The sequence below is a fragment of the Mirounga angustirostris genome, unplaced genomic scaffold, assembly GCF_029215605.1.
Source record: "Mirounga angustirostris isolate CCGP_5_RB_7025 unplaced genomic scaffold, mMirAng1.0.hap1 SCAF_2, whole genome shotgun sequence".
NCBI lineage: Eukaryota > Metazoa > Chordata > Mammalia > Carnivora > Phocidae > Mirounga > Mirounga angustirostris.
In genome coordinates this window covers 180,235,335-180,259,140 of record NW_026991710.1, presented here as the reverse complement: position 1 = coordinate 180,259,140, position 23,806 = coordinate 180,235,335, and the positions used below count along the sequence as shown (strand labels likewise).

Sequence of the window (23,806 nt, the reverse complement as noted above, 5' to 3'; positions counted from 1 at the left end):
TAATGGTGTCTACCAGTTTATCACTGTGCCTTGTAGGGGGCTCTTGGATGACTTAAAGTCATAAATTGATACATTGCTAACTCCCAGCTCTATCAAAACAATTATTTCATTTTCATTTTCAAAAGCTTCCTTGGAGAGTATTTTCAAAAAACACTGCTTCCTTTGGAGTTGGGATTGCAGATGTGTATGAAATATGAAGAGATTTTCAGTATATAAAAATTGCAAGAGCCACCTTGTACAGAAGCTGAATGGAGGAGAGATTTTTGTGGGAACAGATTTGACGTATCTCAGCTATAGGTCTGGATGCATTTTATGTGAGACTTTACATTTGCTGTTTATAAAACCAATATGTTTCTCCAAAACTGAAAAAATCAAGATAAATTTCCCTTTAAAATATAAATGTTGGCAAAATCTGGAAATATTTTCTCTAAGAGTCCTTTAAGTTATAAACAAAGAAACTTGAAAGTAACTCCATGCCACACCTTCTTTGAGGATAAAAGTTGCTTAGAATGTCTTTTAGCTGTTTTAAATTAGATATACAGGATCAGCTTTGTTAACCCCTTAGGTGTTAAGAGATCTGTTCTTTGCCAAAGGCTTTAAAGAAGGCTAAACTTCTGTTTTGCTCTTTGCCTCTGCTTCTCACCAGAAAATACCTAACAACTATTTTTTCCTGGATGAAATGCAGTCTTAGACCGACCTTTAAGTCTCCATCAATATGCTTATTTTGGTTGCCACGCAGAAATAAAAAGAAAACAAGGTCAGGAATATATGTGTTATAGACTCCATTTCCATGAAAGTTGCCTTCCTCCATTAAAAAAAAAAAAAAATCACCTTCACCTAGGGAAACAAATGATAAGAATACAGGTTTGCAGTCAGAGGTAGATTCAAATCCTATTCCTACCACCAGCAAGCTATATAATCTTTGGCAAAATCTTTAATCTTAATCTTCATGCACTCAATTGTAAAAGTGATATCATAATGCCTCCCTTTCTAGGTTGATGTGACTTTTAAACGAAATCATGTGTGGTCTCCCTCTGGAGAAATGTTGGTAGTTGAAGATACTTACCATTCCTTCTAACACTATTAAGTAATTAAATTTTAATGGAATTACAAAGGGGATAAAGCCTTACAGAAGTAACCTGAGAATGACAGAATATTATTAAAAAAAAAAAAAAAGAGGACATGGTTTATTCCCCAAACTCAATTTTATTTGTGGAGAAGACAATGAGCATAGTCTTAGGAAGTTGTGGCACATGAACAAGGGGTCAAATGAAAGGGTCTAGCTGGGTCGCCTGGGTGGCTCAGTCGGTTAAGCGTCTGCCTTTGGCTCAGGTCATGATCCCAGGGTCTGGGATTGAGTCCTGCATCGGGCTCCTTGCTCTGCAGGGAGCCTGCTTCTCCCTCTCCCTTTGCCTGCCTCTCCCCCTTCTTGTGCTCGCTCTCTCTGTGTCAAATATATAAATAAAATTTAAAAAAATAGAAGGGTCTAGCTGCATAAAAAGTGAGTATGCAGTATATATGGTAATAATCACTCTGGAGTACAAAATAAGATAGTGGCAGTGCAAAACGTATAACTCACATTCCCTCAATCTCGTTCTTCTTTTCTCTTGAATCCAGACCTCCTTTTCAGGAGGTCTTTCCTTATAGTATGTGCCTTCCCTGCACTGGTGATGATGTTCTGCCAGTGGATGTAGTAAAGGTTAACCCTCATTAAAAGAAAAAAAAAAATATATATATATATAGCTTTGGAAAAATAATTCATCTATTTATCTTCCTATATTGATTTTTGCCAAAAATAGCCTTGTCATATCACAGAGAACATTCTTATAAGCAGAAGTCAAAATGATTTCTACTTAAATCTTTGACTGTCACCTTGGGTTTATAAATGCTGACACTTCTAGCATATTTTTCAAATCCTTAAAAATTGTTTTTATTTCATTTAATATATGTCTCAATGTTAAGGCCTCACTTTGACAAGATAAGCATTTCCGTCTATTCTTCATTTAGCTCAAAGCATGTTTCCAGGCTCCATTTCCTTTATGCATTAAAAGATCAGGAGGAAAGCCTTTAGGTTGTTTCCAATGCCCTTATGAGACTCTCTTTAACTTTGTGTTATCAGGCATTAACAGTTCCAGTTATAGAAATCATTAGAATTTATTTTTACTGACAGGTAATTGACCCATACCTCTCAAGGATGGAGTGACTGGAAGAGCAAAACAAGATTCCAGGCAAAAATAAGTGTTAAATAACTAACGAGTAGAACAATTTCTACTGCCTCTGGTCTCACTTCCTGCTACTGACCAAGAGCCCAGTGTTCTCATGTCCCCGCACCCAAGGCTGAGACTGCCATGTGATCTACACCCTCCCACCCACAGGAGCCAGGCTAGGGTGGACCTAACCATCATCTTGACATTTCACCATTTCCTAAAAAATGTCTTCCTCAGAACCTTAATTCAGCAAGACATTAATGGGAATTAAGCAGACAGTTGCCATAGTCAAATTCCTTTGGGAAACACCTAGTTAATCAAAAGTAAAGAGAAGCATTTATTGTAAGACTTCTCGGAACATTTAATGCTCTAATGTGTAATGTGGCTCTCCAAAAAAGAAATATAGTAATGTAATTCACAGCTTACATATTTTCAAGGAACACTTCACTGTTTTTCATGGAATACACCATAGACTATATTGGTAGGAAATCTATATCAATATGAAACATGAAATATTTGGAGATAAATTTCACAAAATATGGGTAAGATCTCTGCCCAGAAAACTGTAAAATATTGCTGAGAGAATTAAAGAAGATAGATAAATAGAGATACATCAATTTAATGGGAAGACTCAATATTGTTAAGATGTCAGTTTTCCCCAAATATATTTATAGATTCAGTGCAATCCCAGTTAAAATCACAGTAATCTGTAATGTATAAATTAATAAATGGATTTTAAAATTTACTTGTGGGGCACCTGGGTGGCTCAGTCGTTAAGCGTCTGCCTTCGGCTCAGGTCATGGTCCCAGGGTCCTAGGATCTAGCCCTGCATCAGGCTCCCTGCTCGGCAGGAAGCCTGCTTCTCCCTCTCCCACTCCCCCTGCTTGTGTCCTTTTCTCGCTGTATCTCTCTCTGTCAAATAAATAAATAAAATCTTTAAAAAAAATAAAATAAAATTTACTTGAAAATGCAAATGACTTAGAAAAAAGAAAAATATTTTAGGGCTTAATATAAATTTTTAAAAATCAAAAGGTATACTCTTTGGGCAATAATAAAATATATCTTGGAAAGATCCAAGATAATTCAATGGGAAAACTGTAGTCTTTTCAATAAATAATGCTGACACAACTAGATATTCATATGGAAAAACTATGAACCTTGACCTTAACTTTCATAACATACCTCAATATTAAGTCAAGATATGTCTAAGTCATAGATATGATATATTGTAAAAATGAACATTATACAAATTCGAGAAAGAAGAAGGAAATCTTTACAACTTTGCAGTAGGTAATTATTTTTTAGATAAAACACAAGCCGTAAGAGAAAAAAAACAATAAATTTAACTTTATGAAAATTAAAAACTTTTGCCCTTTGAAAGACACCATTAATAAAATGGAAAGGCAACATATAAATGGGAAGAACTATTTGAAATACATGTATCTGTATCATACTTGTATCTATAATATATGAAGAACTCATAACTCTGTAAGAAGACATAAATCCATTTGTAAAATTGGCAAAAGATTTGAACACTTTACAAAAAAAAATATACATATGGCTAATAAGCATAAGCAAGGATTTTCATTATCATTTTTCATCAGGAAAATTAATAAAATGATAAACTGTTATAGATCCATTAGAATAGCTAAAATGAAAAAAAAAAGAACAATTAATAATATAAGTTTTGGCAAGGATGTGAAGGCACTAGAATTCTCAGACATTGCCGGTGGAAATGTAAAATGATACAACCCACTTTGGAAAACAATTTGGCATTTTCCTGTAAAGTTAATCAAACTTTTATCATTCAACCCAGCAAATCCACACCTACGTATATAATCAAGATATATTAAAACCTATGTCCAAACAATACTTTATATGAATGCTTCAGTAGTAATACCTCTGAACTCAAAACAACACAAATTTCCATTATCAGGTGGATAGATAAACTATAAAATACTCATATAAAAGAATACCACCAGCCATGAAAAGGAACAAGACATTGTTACTCTAAACAGTGTGTGGAAATTTCAAAGTCATTGAGGGTGAAAGAAGGCAAAGACAAAAGATTACATATTAGATTAATATTGCATGATTCCATTTATATTAAATTCTAGAGTATGTGAAATTAATCTGTAGTAACGAAAAGCAGATCTGTGGTTGCCTGGTTCTAGGATTGGAGATGTTGATTACAAAGAGCATGAGTGGCAGGGCGGGGGGCTCCTAGGTGGCACCATCGTTTAAGCTACCAACTTGGTTTCAGCTCATGTCATGATCTTGGGGTCATGAGACCCCAACCTGCACTGGGCTCCATGATGAAAACAGAATCTGCTTAAGGCTCTCCCTCCCTCTCCCTCTGCCCCTCCCCTCTGTGATCTCGCTTTCCTTCTAAAATAAATACAAATCTTTAAAAAAAGGGCATGAGGAAGGGTGATGAAAATGTTCTATACCTTCACTGTGGTGATGCTTATATGGGTACAGACTTTTGTCAAAACTCATTCAACTGATTACTTCTAGTGCATTTTATTGCACATAAATTATATTACAATAAAGTTGACTTTCACAAAAAAAAAGATGAAAGAAGAGGAAGAGAAGAAAGAAAAGATAAAAGAGGAGAAGCTCATATCAGACCAAGCTCTATAACAGAGGAAACTACTTTTCTAGTACACTCAGAAGAGTAAGCCTTGCCCAGCTTCCTTGGTAGAGTCCTATGGAGGAAGGTTGCCAAGGCCAAGTTTTGTGGAGTATATTTAATCAGATGAACCAGAGACAGCCACAGAAGTTCACATGGCCCAGCATGGCTCGGAAGCGGCAGAGTTGTCCCCCACGTGGAGGGCGATGAGGGATTGGAAGAGGCCTTCAGTCTGCTTCACAGACAATTATGTCACTCAGCATGGTGCAGAAGTAGCAGATAAATCCCTTGCTGAGGAGAGGACAACAAAGAGTCTCTCTGACATGAATGAGAGGTGAGCGTGCACGAGCAGGAGCCAGATGTGATGCCTGTCATGAGAGTGGCTGCCCACATGTATGGACAACCAGGATCAAGTCCTCTCATTGCCAAAGTCTTAGATGACAAAGTCTCTCGGACCTTAGAACTCCAGAGAAGCAGGGTGGAGACCCCACCCTGCCACCTCACAGAGTGGGTATAGGTACATATAATAGCAACTGAGATGAGTTAGAGAAAAACTGAGAAATTGCATCCCTCCAGAATCTGCAGTTTAAGCTGAGATGTGTACTTTGTACAGAGCCATGATCTCCAAAGGAATTTTTATTTGTAGGTAGGTTTTTCTTTTAACAAAGACAACAATAGAAGTCACTGGTGTTTCAAAAGTAATACCCTTAGCTCAGTATTCTCCTTTTTAAAAACACTCTGCTTGGACTTAAAAAGTGTATTTTTATAGCAAAAAAGAAATCATCTGGGCCCTACTCATTTCTCAACCCCAGCATGGGTGCATATCTCTCTCAAAATGATTATGTAGCACAGTGGGTCTTATGCCAGCAAACTTTTGTTAAGCCTAAAGATAATTCTTTTTTTTTTTTTTAAGATTTTTATTTATTTATTTGACAGAGAGAGACACAGTGAGAGAAGGAACACAAGCAGGGAGAGTGGGAGAGGGAGAAGCAGGCTCCCCGCCGAGCAGGGAGCCCGATGCGGGCTCCATCCCAGGACCCTGGGATCATGACCTGAGTTGAAGGCAGACGCTTAACGACTGAGCCACCCAGGCGCCCCTAAAGATAATTCTTTTTTTAAAAAAATAAGATTTATGGTATAAAATAGAAGTGTTGTTTAACAGAGATCAAAAGAATATGTTTCTTGTGATTTTAATATTTACTTTTAAATTTTATATGCTTAAGAAATCTACAGAATGACAGATTTCCTAAGGTAGATGATGGGTTATACCAGAATAGCAACATCCTTTCAAATTCTCTCACTAATTCCGAAATCTATTTTGTTAGAGTGATGGCTATCCACAGGGGATGCAGGGGAGACGGGGTGCAGGGGGCCAAGACCAGGGCATCACCAGAAAGATGACATGTTAGGATCAGTTCGGGAGGTTTTTTAAAATTATCATTTCATGCATCCATCCCGTGTCTCAGGATTCTGATTCATCTACAGGAGAGGGTGTCATTACTGAAAACTCCCCCTAAGTGAGTTCTGTTTGTATCCTCTCCTCCCACACTTAATCCCCCAACATCAGACCAAGAAGCCCTGTGAACGATAATTCAGCTTATCCATTGGAGGGCCATCATTAAGCAATGGGCAGGGTGGAGGGGAAAGGAACCAGCCTTTCTTGAGCACCACGTACTTTCCAGTCGCTAGAAGGACAGCCACTCTTCATAGATGGGGGCTCAGCCAGGTGCGCAGCGGTGACATCTCTAGAATCTCTTATGTTTTATTCCCATGAGTAGGAGTTGGGAAATTAGACAGAGTTCCGTGATTCTAACGTATTAATGGTATGTTTTCCCCAGGGACCCTGGAGGAGGGTATGATCATTCCTCACATGGTCTCATTTTGCTCTGTGTTGTGTAATGACATTAGCATTCTGAATATATCATGTCTTCTGACTGGCAGACCTGGGGATGGCTAGCTCAGAAAAAGCCATCACAACAGAAGTGACCCATCAGCTGTTTACTGACTTAAAATGGGTCTTACTCAGAAGCATCCTATTAATTGTTATAAGACTAAAAATCTGGGGAAATAACCAAGCAGTCCAGCAATGAGAGATACACTTATAGAGTATAATACTAAAACAGTAGATGAGAGGGAGGTGATATTGTATTGTTCTTTAAGGTTTAATTTGTATACCTCCTATCTCCAAGTGAAAACTGTGGTCTGTATATCTTTATATCTCTTACATGTAATTAATGTATTCTAGTTTCTGATGGTGATAAGAAATAAGAACTGCAAATTAGTCTCGTATATTTTTACAGCTCAGGAGTTGCAAGCTGGCCACCTGCCAGCCAAACATGGCTTGTAGACACATGGCATGTTTGCCTATTATTTTGTTTTTCTAAACGTAAATAGGTTTCTAAAATTTCATCCATAAATATATTTATATGTATTGCTTAAGATAGGGATGATTTTTTTTAACATAACCACATTAACCTTATCATATTTTTAAAAAACAGCAATAATTCTTTGATATCAAATACCTGGTCATTATCTCATAAATGTTATAATTTTAAAAAATTGGGATCTATTAGGTTCACACATTGCAATTAATTAATTTAACCTTTAAGTCTCTTTTAGTCTATACATTCCCGCTCCATCTCTTTTTTTTTTTTTCCTTTCCTTGCAATTATTTGTTGAAGAAACTGTGTTGTTAGTTCTGTAGTTCTCTACAGGCTGGGTGGTGCTGATTACATCCCTGTGGTGTAGTTTAACGAGTTCCTGTGTTCTCTGTATCCTTGTAAATTGGGAGTTGGATCTAGAAGTTACACTGTGTTCACATTCGGTTTATTTATTTATTTACTTTTATTTTTCACTGGACTGCTCCACTGGCAGCTATATATTCTTCCATCATTTCTCTTTGTGATGTTAACAGTTATTGATGTTTGAGGTTTAGATATAGCAGCATGTTTCAAAATTGGAGATTTCACAGAAATATCTGAATGCATAACCTATTTGGAAAAATAATCACATAATCCATTAAAAATTAACAAAAGCTAAGTAGCAACTACCCACTTTAGATAAAGTATGTGTTCTTTGGGCTCAGCAGTCCCCACAAACCCACTCCTCAAGGGTATATACTTGGTTGGGCCACTCTCTCATTTATATTACCTGCAAACGTCCTGGAGGGATTTCAGTTTGCAACATCTCATGCAGAATTTTCCACTTAAATGAAAACTAAATAGACACTGGAAGGTTGTTTTCTTTTCCCTTAACTAAAGCATGTAAACGAAGAGGAACACTTAGAATAGATGAAGGAAGAAATGAGATATTGGGGAAAATATTTGTATAGAAAAAATGGAGATATTTTGTGGTGGTAGAAGATAAAAAGCAATAAATATGAACAACTAGTAAATCAAACATATCATGTGTAGTTAAAGGATTTGTAGTTTGAATATATAGTACGTCAGAATGACAACTCAAGGAGAATTTAGCAATCTCTCAAATATTTCTCTCGAAAAGACAGAAATATTTTATGTCCAGTCTGAAATCATGATAGGTTTAATTTACTCCAGTCTGGTAGTATCAAGGTATCATTTTCCAAATACAGTTTTACTCTGCCAGAGTTTAAATTATTTTAGTCTAACTATATTTCGTCTTCATCTGTCTTACTGTCTTCCTTTGGTTATGAATCCCTTACAAGTTAGAAGCCTTTGTGTTTTCATAGTAAGTTCTCTGATTACCAGAGTCTGGCTCGCTTGTTTATAAACATGAAGAGGTTCTTAAACCCTAAGGAGTGTCCTAGAAAAGAAAGTAAAGTCAACAAATACGGAAACAAGTCCTAGTTAGAAAGCTCATTGAAATCTGTAAAAAGAATGAAAAGAAAAATATTCTGCAGCCTGGTTAACCTCGATGCTAAAATAGTAAAATCATTTTGAAATGGTAAAATCACTTTGCTCCTAGACCATCTTCTGTAACATTATCTTGGTTTTTATTCTCCAATTCTGCATTGAATAATGAGGATCATTCTTTGAGCCTAACAGATGTTAAAATAATATTTCTTCTCTTATAGGAAACTTTGTATCTACACTCTCAGCATTTTGAGGAGAGAATAGAATTAAACCAAAGTGTTATTAATGTAACATTCTATGTAGTATTCCAGGAACAGGAAGCTCATTAAGAGCATACTCAACAACTTTGCCTGTGATCCCTGGGGAGATTTCTGGAGGAATTATTTGTACTGCAAAGTAACTGTAGGAGCTCTGTGTTCATTTGTCAGTAAGGGCCATTAAACAAAACATACTCAGAAAAAGAAAGCCAGAAGGAAAAAATCTGAATAATACTATTTCTATTTGGACATTGTAGCCAGGCCCACCAGACATAGATTAATTCACTAAATAAGCAATTATTAAGCATTTATGTTGTGTTAAAATATAAAGAAAGTATGACAACTATTCTTGAGGAGCAAACAATCTGTTGAGAGTGGCAGACTCAAACAATGAGTTACAATAAAGTGTGGTAAGTGTTCATACAACATGGATAAATTGTTGCTAGACCACAGAGGAAAAAAAGGAATTATAGTGCCTGAGGGAGTCAAGGAAATATTTACAAAAGGAGGAAATTTTGAAGTGGGACTTGACTTCGAGAATGAATGACAAGGAGCATGCCAGGCAGAGGGAGCAGAGAGAGAAGAGTGAGTGCCAAGGGGTAAAGAATACTTTTATAACATGTCATATATAACATTGTTGAAAATACAAGATTTTTTAATATAAAATCAGATGGGTGATGGCTGGCAATGTTTAGGGGGCTTGATGACGTCAGAGTTGGCATCTCAAATTCTATTGGTCCTCATACTTGTAATTTCAAATCACAAGATGGCTGCTATAGTTACCAAAGTCACATACACATCCAAGGCAGGAAGAATAAAGGAAGAATTTTATCAGCAATGACTGTCTTATCTTGTCATGAAAATAAAACCTTTGGCAGAAATGACCAGCAGAGTTTCACTTAATCAGATTAGCAAGAAGCACGCTAATGACCACCCCTTGCAAAAATGAAGTCTAGGGGTGGAGGTATTTATTTACTTATTTTTTAAAGATTTATTTATTTATTTGAGAAAGAGAGAGAATGTGAGTGGGGGAAGGGGCAGAGGGAGAGGGAGAGAATCTCAACAGACTCCCTGCTGAGCGGGGACAAACCCCATTTGGGGCTTGACTTGGGGTTCAACCTACGGCTCAATCTCAGGACCCGTGTGATCACAACCTGAGCTGAAATCAAGAGTCAGTCACTCAACTGACTGAGCCACCCAGGAGCCCTGGGGGTGGAGATATTTAGCTGGCATTTGGCTTGGGTATTCTCTCAGCAAGAAAAAATGCAAAAATCGATACTGGATAGGCACAGATTACAGTCTTTACTATGTCTTCAAGAGGTGGAGAGAAAATAGTGACAATCTAAAAGTTCATAGCCAGTGGAAATATCTTTCAAGAGTGAGGGAAGAATAGGTAAAAGTGATCTTCCATATTAGAATTTAGAAGAAAGAACAGGGAGTAATGTTGGAAAAGGACACAAGGAAGCCTTCCAACATGTGATAAAATGCAAATAATAATACAAAACAAAACAACTGGGAAACATGTGGGTAAACCTCCATAAATAAACCTTACCTATATAAAATGATGGACAAAGGCTCCTGAAGAGAGAGTGAGTACATATTCCCTTTCCAGCAGAGGGCAGCCCATCTCAGAGTCATCATCTTTAAATGATGACTATTATGGCAATTAATACATTACACTGCACATTCTAATTTCTAAATCAAGACTATGTTTTGTGTGGTTCCCAATCTCTGAGTGGATTAAAATTGTCTGAGGAACTGGGTGATAGTACATAAACCAGGCCTCCCCTCTTAATTATTTTTGTTTGTTTTCTTTTAATTTAAAGTAACTATTAGGCATCATACTACCTAAGAATTATCACAGAAGTCATGGATGGCCTGCATTTTTACCTAGGAACAGGGGTGAAGTTGCCTCAGTGAATCCATTTTTAATGAGTAGCAGGAGACAAATATAAAGTTGCCTTCTGATTACAACTTATGAATCCCACTTATTCAATGACCCATTACATTCATACATTAAAAGATTAAGGGTTAGGACTAGAAAAAAAAAAAAAACAGAAGTAGAATGTGTAACTTTCAAATCAATGGAGGAGAAAAAATTGAAAAAGATTCAAATTAATCATTTTGAGAAAGTGGGGGGAAATGGGCATAGCACGCTATTGGGTCGGGAATATACCAAGAAAATAACAAAACAACAAAGAGCAGACTGTATTATTAAGTAATTCCAGTTCCTCTGTTTATCCACTCCAAAATATCAGTGACTTACGCAATTAGATTCTCAGTCATAATAAATATGAAACAGGTGCTGCTAGGCAGACAGCTTATCTCTACCCAATGACTCAGAGATCCAGGATTCTTCTATCTGTTGGTTGCCATCTATCTCCCAGGGCCGGAAGCTCAGGCAGGGTGTGTTTTGGTGATCTATTGCTGTAGAATAAATCATCCTTGATTTGGAACCTTAAAACAGTGGCATTAATGACTTCGGAGCAACTGTGGGTCAGGAATCCATGCACAGCTTAATGAGGTCCTCTACCTCAGGGCCTCCCACAAGGCTACAATCAAGGTTTTGTCTGGGGTTGCTTTCATCTCAAGGCTCAACTGGGGAAGGAACTACTTCAAGCTCACTCACTTATGGTTGACAGAATACAAGTCTGTGTAATTTTCTGGGCAATAAGAATTAGTTTCCTGTTGGCTGTTGACTGATGGTCATCCTCAGTTTCTTGCAGTGTGGGCCTCTCACAACAAGACAGCTTTATAATATTAGACAGTAAGCATGCCTACTGTCTCCCGAGGCTGTTCATGATGTTGGACCACCAAGAGAGACGTCACCTCTGTCACTGATCAGCAAGTGCACAATCACAGAACTTGTGCCCCAGGTGCTAGTTCCAGAAAAATACTGCCTGTGCTGTGATCAGGAAATAGCCAAAGCAGGCGATGCTCGACCAAAGCATCAAGTGCCTACAATGACAATCAGGTCTCTTTAGCTTAATAGAGGTCTCACATCTTTTCTGTACTCCACAGAACTCAGTTCATGAGGCTCACAGAGATTAAATTACTTTCAAGACCTTAGCAATGAGGGTATCTCAAAAATAGATTCTTTTCAATAGCTTTCTAATCCCTGAAATCCAAGAAAGCATATTAGCAGGCATTGGACATGGGCATTTAGAGGGACAGTCTTTATAATCACCACTCTTCTTATCCACTCAGCCACCTCTTTTATTTTTTATTTATTTTTAATTTTGTAAACGTTTTATGTGAGTGTAGTTGACACACGTTACATTAGTTTCAGGTGCACAACACAGTGATTGGACAAGTCTATATGTTACGTTACAGGTGTAGCTACCATCTGTCACCACACGCTATTGCAACATCATTGACTCTATTCCCTGTTGTCCATTTACATCCCCTGACTTATTCATTCCATAACTGAAGCCTGTACCTCCCCCTCCCCTTCACCCATTTGGCCCCCCACTCCTATCCCCTCTGGCAGCCACCAGCTAGTTCTCTGTATTTATGAGTCTGAGTCTGCTTTTTGTTTGTTTATTCTTTTTTGTTGTTGTTGTTAATCCCCTCGTCCAATGTTTCCTACTCCTTTCTTTAGAAAACTCTCCCTCACTTATACGGGGAAGCATTTCCATTATCTCGGTCCCTTTTTGTATCTTGCAAAGTCAACCCCCTCAGAAGTGAGTTAAATATAGACAAAGAAGGAGGGTGAAAGCGTTGGCGGCAACATTTCCCTAACCCTCAGGTGGAATGCATCTCCTTCTGGTGCACATGTCTCTGACTTTGTCCTCTGTGATGGGGTGACATCAGATTTGATTAGGTTCCCACTGACTCCAAATAATTCCTCCTTACCCCCAGAGAGGAGGGGAGATAGAAATCATTAATCCTGTTGCTATTATTTTTTTTAATTTTTTTTTTATTTTTAAATTTAAGTTCAATTAATTAACATATAATATTAGTTCAGAAGTAGAGGTCAGTGATCCATCAGTCTTATATAATACCCAGTGCTCATTATATCATGTGCCCTCCTTAATGTCCATCACCCAGTTACCCATCCCCCTGCCGTCCTCCCCTATTATTACTACTTTTCAGTATTTCAGATAACAGAGGTAACTGTAGTACTTGTCGGCATTTGTTAAACAGTAAATTTTTTTTATTTTTTTTTATTTTTTTTTTAAGATTTTTTATTTATTTATCTGAGAGAGAGAATGGGAGACAGAGAGCATGAGAGGGGGAGGATCAGAGGGAGAAGCAGACTCCTCGCTGAGCAGGGAGTCCGATGCGGGACTTGATCCCGGGACTCCAGGATCATGACCTGAGCTGAAGGCAGTTGCTTAACCACCTGAGCCACCCAGGTGCCCCAGTAAATTTTTTTTTGATGTTGCTAAATATTCCTGTAATTAAAAAATATAAAAGCAGTTGATCCCAAAAAAGTTAGGGGCTTCTTCTAATATAACGCCCTTGGGAGAAACTAGACAGTGAAAAGCAAACTATAGTTTTTCATGATGGTGTTGTGATGATGAAAGAAAAGGGAAGTGATAAGAAGGTTAGAAGTTTAGGTTAGACCTAAGAAGTTTAGGTCACAGGCAGTATGCCTCCCGCTTATCTCCACGGGATTCTCAGACCCAGCTGGACTTCCTATTTTTCCCTTAAAAAAGCACCCCAAGTTGGTTTGGGGCCCAGTCATGTTGGCTCAAAAGGAGTTACCACCAATGAATGTCTCCTCTAATAGGCATCCAAGCTATGGGAAGAAACCTTAATACCCAACATGGGAAGCCAGGCTCCCCGACAGGGAAGACAGTCTCCCCGACTGGGAAGATAGGCTGTTTATGCTGCTAGTTCTCTGTGTACTTCACTGCCAAAACCAAAAAACAAACAAACAAAACAAAACAACACCCAGGAAGAACAAGAAGAAACCATTTGCCATATGAGTCTGTTGTTGCCAGCTTACATGGTTGTGTTAGGCTGGTTCAGAAAAAGATCTATTTCTGGTCGGGCTTGAGTAAGTAGCAGGCAAAACCTTGCCCATGGTTTTTCTCAAGAAGACTTCTATTGTCTGATTTTAAATTTCATATCTTTCTAGCCAAGGACATCCTCTTCATGTCCTTCATATCCTCTTTTTACTAATTCTGCCTGCTCTGTCTGTGAATGTTTAGGTGGACTAATTGTATCTCGTGTTCCACTAAAACTAGCCTCTTCAATTGTGTCTGTGGAATTCTGAACCTAGTTGCAGCCCTGAGGTTTTGTTTATTCAATTTGTGTTGTTTTTTGCCTTCAGAGTTTTTTGCCTTCAGAGTTTTCTCTTGCTTTATGCCTTTATTCCACGCAGGAATTTCAGGTGGATTTTGATGTATAGTTTCAATTTTGCTTTGTTGTGGGTGGAAGTCCTTTTTTGATTTCGTCACAATGTCACAATATAGAGGTAGGAATGGGTTTCATTAAGCAAAAAGAAGATTCAGAAGATCACAGCCAGGACAGAAATATACATGATCTCCTCAGTCTCCCTATCGTCTCTGAGAGAGAGGCTTGCCACAGTTATGACTCTGAGGCAAAGTATGGGTTCTAAAGACGGGAGTCATGTCAATGAGGGAAGAAGCAGGATACTTGGCATTAGGCAAGCTATTTACAGGAGTTGTCAGCTGCTCTGTTTCTGGAGAGTTTGCCTTCCTTGGCATTATTAGTCACCCTCTGCTGGGTGAAGGGTGCCGACAGAGGAACTGATGCTCCTCTAGGAAACTGAGTTGCTTGGATTTGGCTGCTTTGCTGTAGGGAAGGGACAGCCTCAGTCCTAGGCAGCTCATTGTGCAGTAACCCTGCGTGAACTCACAAGTTCATGTTCAGATAATTCTATTTATGTGCCACACCTCCCTTCCTCTCCCCTTTATCACATGGCAGGAATAGTAAATAGTCCAAATTAAGAAAAACATTTTCTGATAGTTCTAAGGAGACCCAACTTGACCTAAAACCAAGTAACCAAATAGGAGATGTTGAATGTGTTTTGCTTTTCTTTTTTTTTTTTTTAAGATTTTCTTCTTTTTTTAAAAGATTTTATTTATTTATTTGACAGAGAGAGACACAGCAAGAGAGGGAACACAAGCAGGGGGAGTGGGAGAGGGAGAAGCAGCAGGCTCCCTGCCAAGCAGGGAGCCCAATGTGGGGCTCGATCCCAGGACCCTGGGATCATGACCTGAGCCAAAGGCAGACACTTAACAACTGAGCCACCCGGGCTCCCTGAACATGTTTTGCTCTTATTTGTTTGTTTGTTTTGAGAGCTGACCAAAAAAAAAACAGTGTTGTGCGAGTTTTTAAACAAATCCTCATTTAGGCACTCAATAAACATTTATTGAGCACAATACTCACAGAGAAACACTCATCTTTAAAGCACTGATTTTCCACAGTGGCAGTGGATAAAATGGTATAAAGAGGGCCCCAAACTTCCAGTAGGAAATTAGAATTACCCGTGAGGCTTTTTCAAACTCTATAAGTTTTCCTCCTTCTGACAAACCTCAATAAAAAGGCTCAACTCTGTGTTTGAAATCCCTGCACTAACGAACAACTTTTATTGCCAGGATTCTATAGTATGCCTCGCAGAGTTAAGGCAGAGAAAAAGTGCAGAACTATTTTAAGAAAACTATTCCTGAATGTGACCTAAACAATAATTAACCCTTTTAAAAGAACCAAAAGAAGCAAATACTCAAAGTTTATATTTTGGTATAGTGGAGGGATAAAATTAAACAAAAAGCTTTATGGTATCATTTTTCCTCATAAGTACAATTTTCTCCCATGTTTGTCTCTTTCTTATAGCTTTAGGTACAGAATAGGATGCATTCCTTCACTCTATCAAACTTCATGTAAACAAATGGGCTTCTACTGCCCTTCCCATGTGTGACTTGAGAGAAGCCAATCTAATCCGGAGATGCAAATCTCATAAAGATGGCACTTCAAAGTTTTGTGCTTTCCTCCAGGTTCAAAGACGAAGAATCAATACAATGGGATATTTTCTCAAATAATTCCAAAATCTTATTTATATTATGTAAGATAGGATTTTTGTTTGTGTGTTTTACAAAGCCATATTACTCTTTACCCTCAAAAAAATTTTAAAAGTCTGCACTAAATTGTTAATTGTTAGTCTGTACAGCTTGATAATCTGTCCTTTGTGAATCATTCAAAGTTTTATAGATTTGAGAAAAGCCAGAAGAAGCTACATATTCATCCAGATGACTGCAGTGTGTAAATTACATCCTGGGAGTGAATTAAGTACGTTGAACGAGCATTAACTCCTTCTGACCATAAGGGTGTCATTGAGGAAATTACTGCTCCAGCATAGAAGAGAGCACCATCGGGGCCAAAAAGTGTTAGAATATTTCCCCAACTTATAAAATTAACTCCCTAATGGTGATTTATACAGACAGTGTTGCTAATTTGCATTTTAAATGTTCTATTAGACTGTACGTGCTTGCTAGTTTTTCATTTCGTTTCGTTTTGTTCTTAATGGAAGGTTAAGCTTTTAGTGTCCAGTCCAAACCTGCTTAAACTGGGTGTGGACAAACATTAATTCCTCCAAGTATTCATGGATGTTACTCAAAAAAAAAAAAAAAAAAAAAGACATCCCTTGGTCAAATACGTTAGATAAAGGCAATGTTACAAAAAGTTAAGCAGCTCTTTTTTTTTTTAATTCTTATGTTAATCCCCATACATTACATCATTAGTTTTAGATGAAGTGTCCCATGATTCATTGTTTGTGCACAACACCCAGTGCTCCATGCAGAATGTGCCCTCCTCAATACCCACCACCAGGCTAACCCATCCTCCCACCCCCCTCCCCTCTAGAACCCTGTTTGTTTTTCAGAGTCCATCGTCTCTCATGGTTCGTCTACCCCTCCAATTTCCCCCGCTTCATTCTTCCCCTCCCGCTAGCTTCTTCTTCTTCTTCTTCTTTTTTTTTTCTTAACATATATTGCATTATTTGTTTCAGAGGTACAGATCTGAGATTCAACAGTCTTGCACAATTCGCAGCGCTTACCAGAGCACATACCCTCCCCAGTGTCTATCACCCAGTCACCCCATCCCTCCCACCCCACCCCCCACTCCAACAACCCTCAGTTTGATTCCTGCGATTAAGAATTCCTCATATCAGTGAGATCATATGATACATGTCTTTCTCTGTTTGACTTATTTCACTCAACATAATACCCTCCAGTTCCATCCACATCGTTGCAAATGGCAAGATCTCATTCCTTTTGATGGCTGCATAATATTCCATTGTATATATATACCACATCTTCTTTATCCATTCATCTGTCGATGGACATCTTGGCTCTTTCCACAGTTTGGCTATTGTGGACATAAGCAGCTCTTTTTAATAAACAGATTTGCACTCTTTAATAGATTCCAATGAGTTGTGAACTCTCAGAGATGAAATGTAAAATATAGCATTTCTCAAACACAGATGACCAAGTTATTTTTATTTTATTAAAAAAAAATACTCTCTAGCATCTTGCAAAACACTAGGATGTAGAAAACAGCTTGTTGGAAACAGATAGTCTTGTCTATTACACAATTTTGGTGTTTTTGAATCCTTTTCTGTTTACAAAGCACAGCCACAGAGTTTCAGAGAAGCCTGAGAACAAGGGCAGGACCCCTCTTTTCATGTCCATTCACAGACAGACCCAAACCTAACACATTTAATGACGACAAAACCCACACAAGCAGGTATGGCAAATAGAACAATAGTCTCCTGGTTCCTAAGACTCTTAAGATATACTAGTAACGTATTTTTAAATTTTGCCATATATAATTATCATTATTATTTTTTAAATCATGCAAGACAAAATATAGAATAGCTCATTTGTATATCTTGAATTCTATCTTAATTGCTATTTAAGAATTTCTAATATGGCCAAGATCGTGTCCTTTAAGACTAAAAGACTAAAAAGCTGGGAGTCTAACAGTCATGATCTTGAACATGTTGGAACCTTTTAATACAGGAATTAAAATAGAATCACATATGTGATTATTGATATCTTGGTATAATTATAAGAGAATACTAATAAAAATTACATCAGGCAAGTATTTAAACCATAAATAGAAGGAAGTTTAGAAAAACATGTATTTGAGAGAATATAAGTAATTGAACTGGAAAGAATTCAAATAAAAAAGGGCAACTGTAAAAAAAAAGCTAGAAGGATAAATTGTTACCTTTCATCAGCAAATGTCCATTAAGTGATAATTGTTTGCTAAAAAAAGTGATTCTGTAGTGCTTTTCTTACCCAACATATCAGTTATTGAAGGAATAAAAGACAGACTTATCCCAGGCTCTCCTGGCTTCTTAGACCTTTCAGTTTCAGAGAGAAATGATGCCTGTATGTAAACGATGAAAAAATAAGAAAAAGTAAGGTGTCACAAAAAATCATAAGAAAAAAATGTGCCTTGCGATTCTGGAAATGATGGAGGCTCAGTTCAGTCATTGGAATAAGAGGGAAGTTGAACTTGGGCAAAGCGTTATCCCTGGTCAGACATGAAAAATGAAGAGAGAGAGGTGGTGGCTTGATTCTCAAGATGCTTGTCTACTATCTAGAAGATGTAACTAAATCATACGAAAGGAAGATGTCAAGTGAGGCTGGGTTAAAAGTCTTTGAATTAAAGTGACACATGTAATGGGTTTATAGTTGAAAGAAATGTGGGATTACTTCCTGGTTGAGTGGCCGAAGAACGTTTCACAGATCAACATAGTCATAGATTTGAAGTGAACTTCGAGGAACTCATTGAATTATGGTAATGGAAGAGCAGATGGGAAGGCATTATAGATTGGTGGGGCAGCGTTTAGTAGTCATTCAGTAAATATTTTTGAGTACCTACTATGTCCCTGCACTATTTAGTCATAAAAATATGGAAATGTATAAGACACAATTTCTTTCCTCCAAGAATTAATGGAATATTAGAAGAGACAGAACCATAAATACACATGTGTTTAAGGGGATATAAATCATAAAACAGGAAAGAATTCAAATAAAAGAATACAGCTATAAAAGACTAGAATAGTAAATTGTGTCAGACTTCATATTCCTTGCTAGAAAGTTTAGAATATAGGCTCTGCAAGGCCACTGAAAGTTTCTGAGTAGAAAATCCTGGTATACCTAGCAAAAGCCTTCCTTTTTCTTCCCTAATCTATTGGGTTCAACAGCTATAGCTCAAGTAATTATTCTTCCTACACACTTCAGAGATAAGTAATACATGTTCTCTGTTATCAAAGAGTTTATTCTACCCTAAGGAATTCACTGCATACACACAGCAAAAGCCATAAGGGAGTTGAACATAGGTGAGTTTATACCTGATCTGAGACCAGGAAAGATAATATGGAAAAAAAATATAGAGCTTGAGAAAACCATCACATTTCAAGTCATGCATGAGTTGAGTAAAGAAAGCATCCCAAGCAGAATTTATTACCAAAGTCAGGGCATAAAGAAAGCGAAACCCAGAGTAAGTTCATGGAAGGGGACAGCAGGAGCTGAGACCACCAAGGGAAACTGCATCATTGTAAAGGGCTTTGGATTTCAGAGTAACTTTGTATTTCATTGCGGAACAATAGAGAACCACCCCAGTCACTGAAGTTTCGCGATTAGAAAAGAGATACTGTAAGTGGGTTTAAGAAAATTAACAACTTCTTAAAAGGGTTTCTATGAGGAATAAATGATTTAATACATATAAAGAGGTTAGAATACTACTCAGCATGTCAGTGTTTTACATTGTTTATTATTGGAGATATTTTTCCAAAAGTTTGCTTTTGTTATTTTTTTCTCCAAACTTGAATTTCATTTGTATGTAGCAAAAGTATGTATCTGTCTCTATACAGTCTTTACACTTTATCTTTTTATAGTTACTTATCTTTTAGGGTTTCTGGATTTCTGACTTGGTTACAAAGGATTCTCCTTCCCAAGATTGTATAAGTAAAGTCTCAGGTTTTTTTTTTCTGTTTCTAAAATATTTTGTTATTGTTTTATATTTTACATTTAAATCTTTAAATGTGATAGGGAGCTGGGGCACCTGGGTGGCTCAGTCGGTTAAGCGTCTGCCTTTGGCTCAGGTCATGATCTCAGGGTCCTGGGATCAAGCCCCGCATCTGAGCAGAAAGCCTGTTTCTTCCTCTCTCTCTGCCCCTCCCCCTGCTTGTGCTCTCTCTCTCTCTCTGAAATAAATAAAATCTTTCAAAATAAACAAAATAAACAAAATAAATATGATAGGGAACTATACTTTTTTCCAAAGGAAGACTGAATTGTGTCAGTACCATATTACATAGCTCGTTTTATTCTCTCTGAGTCAATGTAACACTATTTTCATAGTTTACCTTCACATAGAGGAGGATAGGTAGAATTGTCTATTCTGTTGATCTAGTATCTATTCTTAGGCTAATGTGATACTGATTTCCTTACAGTAGATTCGTAATGCTTTCAAATATCTCATAATGAAAGTCCTTTTTACTGTTCTTTTTATAATTCCCTTCACTGTGGTTGAGCATTTATCCTTTTATATAGATTTTAAAATAGTTTTATCCAATTCCAAAAAGAATCATTATGCGAGGATTCTAATTGAAATTGCATTAAACTTATAAATTAATTTTGGGGAAAATAACATACACTTAAGATGTTCTGAGTAGATATATATCTGTCTAGTTCTCTCAGAACTTACTTATGTCCTTCAAAATCATTATATATAGTTTTATGAATTGGGTTAACTATTGTGAAGAGGTTTTTTTTTTTTGGTTTTTTTTTTGGATTTCTATTTTCGGATACTTTTTAGTTAGTCAGTAAACACTGAAAGACATTGAAAGACTCAGAAGGCAAACTGGGGGAAGAAGGTGTGAGAAAACATCTGCTGATACTGTCAATTGTATATTATAATATTGCTTATTAATTAGGCTGGGCTTAGCTGAACGGTTCTCCCGTTGAGCTCAGCTGTGATCATACAATGACAGCATCACCAAGGTGTCTCTACTTCAGGATGTTAGCTTACCAAAATGTCTTATTAATTATAGACTTCTGGTTGTATCCTTTTGCCTGTTTGTTTTAAACTAGCTGTATCTGGAGATGCAAACATATCATCAGCAAGACAAACCTTTTCTCTTCTTTTATAATGCTTATTCCATTTTTTAATTTCTGGCACACTGAATTCACTGATAGATCCAAGATAACCTTAAATAATAATGGAGTTAGAGCCCACCCCCTTCTTCACCCTGATTTTAATTACATGCTCCTAGTGTTACATTATTCAAAATAGTATCTGTGGTTGAAATAATAAATAATTTTTACCATACTGTGGTCTCTATTTCTCAAGCAAACAATAATGACTAATTTCCCGGCTATACATATCAAGCTGGTTCTTAAGTTTGTTCTTTAAACAATAAGAGAAGGAGATACACATTTTGAAAAAGAGACTTGAGAAAAATCCCAGTATATGAGCCCCAAGTCCAGTCATACCTCCAGGACATTTTTTGGATTCCTAGAAAATCCTACCTGGATTCATATGTCATTCCACAGGCCACACTAACTCTGCAGAGCCCCAGTGTGTGGCCCCTCCCACATAAGCTAAGATGACCAGGAAGCACCTGCCCTTCTAAACTAAGGTAGATAAAGGTGAGTTAATTTTAAAAAGTGGATGCTTTCCACTCTTCCAATATCCTTGCCTTTTTAAACAACTCAGGCAAGAACTCAGTTAATTAAAATGAGAAAGTAGTCCCCATTCTTCTAATTTTCCTTGAGGTTCAAGAACTCCATAATTAGCAACTGCTATGTGAGAAGACTGAGGGTAACTGCTTCTTCACCCATCACCTCCTCCCTGTTGTACTAGGAGACAGTCATTCTCTCCTCCTCCCACCTTCCAGTAATCTCCATCCAGACCCTAGCAGATCCAGGCTATTTGTTCTAAGCATTCCTGGCCCAAGATAAAAATCTCCAGGCCTTCCAACTCACCCTCGGTGCTTTATTATTTTTGTTAAAGATTTATTTAGTTATTTTAGAGAAGGGAGGGAGGGCCACAGGGAGAGGAGAAAGTCTTAAGCAGACTCTGCACCGAGCGCAGAGCCTGATCTCGTGGCCCTGAGATCACTACCTAGGCAGAAACCAGTTGGGTACTTAACCAACTGAGCCACCCAGGAGCCCCTCACCATCCGTGCTTTAAAGGGCTAGCTATGTGGTTAACTACAAAAAAGCTATGGTTTCCCTTCCTTGTACTTGTGCCTGTTGGTAGTGCTCACCCATGCTGCTTGAGCTCTCTTTAGTGATTTACTTTGGAAATGCAACATTAACAAATGTGACACAAAGGGAGGCTCAGAAAGCCTGTATCTTGGGGCTTTCCTCTGGTGCCCCGAGCCACCACAGCACTGAGCCCAAGTTAGTCTGCTGGGGACACAGTCCAGTCATCTCTGTCACCCCAGCTCATAACCAGGTGCATCCCAGACGCAGGGGGGCCTTGGTGCCTGCAGTCACATGTGTGAGCCCAGCCAATTCCAGCAGAAAAGCCAGTCAACTAAGCCAGCCTAAGTTGCCAACTCACAGAATCGTAAAAGAAAGACATGGTTATTTCTTAAGCTTCTAAGTTTGGTGTGGTTTTTACACAGTGACATCTCGCTGATAAACAGCACTGTTATTCCAGCTGGCAAATGGGGCCCTAGAACCAGCAGGAAGACCTTAAAACCATTTCTTACAAAATGGGACAGAGATGCTCCAGTAGGATCCGGGCACAGATCTGGAGGCAGTGTAGAAGGAATGTTGCCTGCATCACGCTGCCACCACGGTGCATGCTTTGCCAATGGGATGGTTGGTTAGGGTTCCTAGAGACTGCTGTATATTATTAGGCAGAGGAAAGAGAATTAGCATGGGCATTGCCTATGGCAAAGAGCAGAGCAAGGCACAATGGGAAAAGGAAATAGATGCGAAAAGTAGGGCTCAGACAGAGGCATTGAAAGACCCAGAAGGCATACCAGGGAAAGAAGGTGTGAGAAAACATTGTAGACAAATCTCTAAGGCCAGCATTTGTCTAGATTTTCTCTTTCAGTATCGGTCTCCAAGTGAATAAATTTACTTATGATGCTAAAAGATTTATACCTTTGAATTCTTAGGTGCTTCAGAAGGGGAATGGAAAAACATTATTTTTTCAGGAAGTTTGTACAGTCTCAGATGATATAGACTTGTACTTACTAAAACAAATTCTAACACTAATTTTTTTCAACCTGAAGACCCTGTTTGCTCAGCACTTCAAAGATGTCAGGGCCAATATCTCTGCTGTTCACTTGACATTGCCTCGTGGTCGTGGTGTGGTTGCCACAGCTTCAGCCATCACTTCTACCCTTCTATCGCTTCTGCATTCAAAGCTGAGAGAAGGGAACGGTCTTTCTAAGTGAGTACATTTAGTAAACTGAGGTTATTTGGGAACATTTAAAGGAAAGCAAAAGCTTTCCCAGACCTGGCACTCTCCAACTTTCTCTTACATTTATTGGCCAAAATTAGGCCATATTGCCAGTCCTAGCTACAGGGAAGGCTGGGAAAGTGGAGAACCTGAATGTCATGATTCTCAGAGCCCCATCAGAAAAAAGCAGTGCCTAGAGTGGAAAGTTGATAAGATGTATTTTATCCATTATGTCTATCATATAACATCATATACTCATATACGTATTATATGCATATTTATCTTAAGGTAGGATGTCTCAAAAAATCAAGATCTGCATGATGACTAACTTTGGTCCATTTTCTTGCAGTATTCAAGTTAGAATAGCTCTGTGAAATACACATGGCCCTCTCGATGTGGGGTGGGCAAACTTTCTTTAAGGGTTCTATAGTAAATATTTTAGGATTTACAGCCACACTGTGTATCACAACTACTAAC

At 37.9% G+C, this 23,806-nt stretch overlaps 1 long non-coding RNA gene across 1 annotated transcript in view; it reads right to left on the bottom strand.

The window, feature by feature from the left end:
• Positions 1-23,806, bottom strand: part of LOC123847886 (uncharacterized) — a 78,181-nt gene that overhangs the window by 34,959 nt on the left and 19,416 nt on the right. The gene's annotated exons all lie outside the window — the stretch shown is intronic.